Raw genomic sequence first — 3,922 nt, 5'->3', positions numbered from 1 at the left:
GGACAGAGAGCCAGTGATGGGGGATAAAAGGGAGTGAAGTGGATACTACTTAGAAGCAAACTCGAGGGGGGAAGAACGTCGGCAGCCCACCTGGCAAGCCATGCTGTCCTCGCATTCTTCAGCTTCCTCCCTTGGAAAGCTGCATTACCAGGCGACCTCTTCCTGGCTTTGAGATGTCCAAAAGGGAACTATTAACAAAGGCACACTCCCATTTTTATCTCCATCACAGAGTGCTTCCCTGCTCAGGCTTTCTCTCTGTGGCCTGGGATCCGGCTGACAGGTTGTGGGAAGGAGACCAGTGTGTTTGCTGATGGGGCTTCTTGGAATTCTTGGGGACTGGTCCCTTCCAGCAGTAAGATTTTAGAAGTCTGTGTCTATGAGCTGAAAATTCTTCAAAGCTCAGAGGGTAGGATTTCATGATGTGAAGATTCTTCGAGTCAAAAAATGCCTCTGAGCCTAATGTTCTAAGATTTCACCATTCTTAGATTCCTTGAGCCGCCGGCTCCTGGCATATGACTCAGAGAGTGTGTGCAAGTGTGGAAGACTTCACGCTGGGAGCTTCTGATTCTGAGACTAGAGTATTTCATGACATCTGGGTCACCTCTGGCTTTCTGGCCTCACTCTCCTTTGATGGTGGTACCTAAGCCATCCTGTGTGTCTGCTCCTGAGTTTGTTTTCCTCCTGCCATATGTTGGGAAAATATATTCCATGTTCAAGTGTGAGTTACCCAGGTCAGAGAGAGTGGACCGAGCCTGCCGAGCCAGCAGGGGCTCTTTGCAAACAGCTCTCTGTGCACACATAGAATCTGGGACTACGCATGCCTAGGGGTCAATGCTAGGGGGTCCCCAGAGGGACTTCCCTACCATGCGACAGACATTGGCTGAACAGCTCCCAACCACAGGGCTCCAGTGGGAGACACAGCGGCTGGGGTGGGCTGCAGAAGCACAGGGTGGAGGCAAGCCCGGAGGGACCTTGTCTCTCAGTCTAGGATCTGGAGTCACACGGTGCAGACTAGGCCAGCTTGTTCTGATCCAACATTGACTGAGGGGCTTGCACTCCCTGGGGGACTTCTGGGGAGAAGAGGGCTCAGTATGGCCTGGGAGCCTTGCGGAGGTGTCTGTTCCCTTCACTGCAGGGAGGCCCTGAGTAGGGACCAGCGCTGCAGGTTTGAGGGACCAGAGTTGGTGCTGCTGTGGCTGCCATGGGGACTCGGGGAGGGTGGGAGGACTTGAGAACGGCCATTCCTAGAGGATGGGAAATGAGAGACAGGTTCTGAAAGATGGGCACATTCAACAGGAAGGGAAAGGAAGAACAGAGTCTCCATTCGAGGTGTGGAGAACCAGGACACGGGAGAGACTAACGCACAGGTGCTCCATGCCTCAGTTGCTACGGCTGTAAAATGGGACTAATAATCCCCACTCTCCCCGGCTGGGCAGCGAACTCTCTGCAGCTAAACACTAGGCCATTCCCAGGTCTGCCCTCAGCATTGCACTGACCCGGCACAGGAAGGCGCTCTGGCTGAGTGAGTGAGGAAGCGAGTGAGGGAGAGGAGCCCCAGTGAAGGGGAGGCTCCGAGGCTGGGCAGGTGTCCAGGGGCTGCGCCACGGCAGGCTGGGCTCTCTGCTCCGCAGACTGGCAGCGGGAGGCAGCAGGATCACCCACTGGAACCAAAAGGCTTCCAGATAATTAGGTATCAGCAGTGGCCTGCCGAAGATTAGACTGTCAGAGCCACCCAGGCTCAAAACCTCGGGGTGGCCCCAGGCCTTCAAGATAAGGGGGCCAGAGATGAGCAGCAGAGGAGTCAGAACTGGGCCAACCCTGGAAATTATCCAGCCAACAGTTGAGGGACAGAGGAAGCTACCAAGGCCCAGAGAGGGAAAGGACTAGCCCAAGGTCACAGGCAAGGTAGGAATGAGGTCAGGGCTAGAGCCTGCTTTGTATGTGACCTACCCACTTGATGATTTCAACATTTTGTGTCCCTGTAGGAATGCACGGACCTATTCAAGTTCAAGGAGGAGGTTCTTCACTGGGGCTTATATGGTGTCCATTCATTCATTTCATAGTGTAGGATGGCAGAAGGGAAGCAGGGTTGGTCATATCATGGTTTCTGACCATTCATTCATTCATTCATTCATTCCCCAAATATTTGTTGAGCACCTAATAATATGCGCTGGCCCCAGGATATAAATACAGGCACTCTGACTATAGGGAAACTCTTCTTTATTCAACTGTGCTCGCTTAGCCAGTGTTAGGGGCACATCTTCACAATGGTCCCTTGGAAAGCTAGGGATTCCTTCCAAGGAAGCAACTCATGCCCAGAATGTCTTTGGGAACTCCTATTTTAGAATCACCTTCAGATGCAATTTATAAGCCAAGGGGAAAAATCAATTTTGGCACTTTTCAATGATCTCTATCATATTTTATTTCATTTTTTGGCAAAAAAATGATGATCTCCCCCAACTCCAACACACACACACACACACACACACACACACAGGTCACCAGATAATGCCATTTGACTACTAAAAACAAAAATGAACTCATCTTTCAGATGCCTGAAAAGCTTGGGCTCTAGCATCAGACACACCTGAGCTGGAATCCTGAGCCCACCGGCCTGGCTGTGTAAGCACAGCCCCCATTTATCGTCTGTAAAAGAGACATGATGATATGACTTATCACATCTCTGTGAGGATTAGAGGATGTACTTACGGGGTTTAATGCAGTGCCCTGGGTGGAGACAGAGCCCAATCAATGATGGTTTTGTGGTTTCTAACTTCCTAGTGAGGGGGCTGAAGAATTTTACAAACATTTTGGAAGCCCTTGGCCGCCGTGCCCGAGTGCTCAGGCTTTATACACATTGGGTGGGTAACGTGGGCGTGTCTGTTACAACACGGCAAAGTACAGCATGGCAGGGTCCTTGCTGTATCATGCCTGGAGAAGTACGGGGTTTGGAAGCATTCTCTTCCAGTGCGTCCACTGTTCCGGGTGGGGACGACTGAGGCCCCCTAGAGGGAGAAGGACATCTCCTGATCAGCCCCGCTAGTTAGTGGCAGCCGGTGCCAGTCTCAGGAGGCAGCCGACAGAGCCGATTGAAATCTGCAGGTCCCAAGACTGTCACAAGATCTGGACTCAAGGCTCAGGCATCCCCAGGTCCCTGAGGGCAGGGGCCGCCACCACCCCACTCCAGCATTGCTCTGTTCTACAAAGGATGGACAGTGGATATGGCTGATGGAGAAGGTGCCAACAGGACAGAGATGAGGCTTCCTGGGTGGCCTTCCTCTTCTGTCCTGGAGCCCCGCCCAAACTGTCTTCCAAGCACAGGGCCTACATCGAGGTAGTCATTTTACATGCTCTATCACCTCCCACAAGCAGTGTCTTCTCATAGCCTCACAAAACCTGCTCGATTGTGAAAGGCTGGTCACCACTGCCCCATTTTACAGATGGCAACATGAAGTTCTACATGAGTCATTGGCTTGAGAGCCAGAGCAGGGACTGAAACCTAGAAGCAAGTCTGCTATCTCTCAGCCACTATGTGAGCTAACACATCAGGGCCTTCACCATCTTCACTCCAGCCCCACAGCCAAACAAAATACTTTCTCTGTAAGTAGAAATGCTCCAAGAAGTAAAATGTTAAGCGCTTGAGCCCTAAAGGGGAGAAAGAAACAGCAGAAAGGACTGAAGGAAGAATCACAGAAGAACATGAAATACGTGGTAGGCATGGGGCGGCAGGAAGCAGGAAGGCTTCATTTAGGGCCAGGTAGACTGGTCTCTGTTCCATTAGCCACGTGACCTTGGGCAAGTCATCCAGCCTTTCTGAGTGCTCACCTGAGAGAGCATCTAACAAAATGGAAAAGCATGCCTCCTTCGTGCAGGATGCCTGGCAGGTGGAATTGATTATAACTGTCCCATGGAATGTCAGGAC

The sequence above is a fragment of the Phoca vitulina genome, unplaced genomic scaffold, assembly GCF_004348235.1.
Source record: "Phoca vitulina isolate PV1807 unplaced genomic scaffold, GSC_HSeal_1.0 scaffold2, whole genome shotgun sequence".
Taxonomy (NCBI): Eukaryota; Metazoa; Chordata; class Mammalia; order Carnivora; family Phocidae; genus Phoca; species Phoca vitulina.
This window is presented reverse-complemented; position numbering follows the sequence as displayed.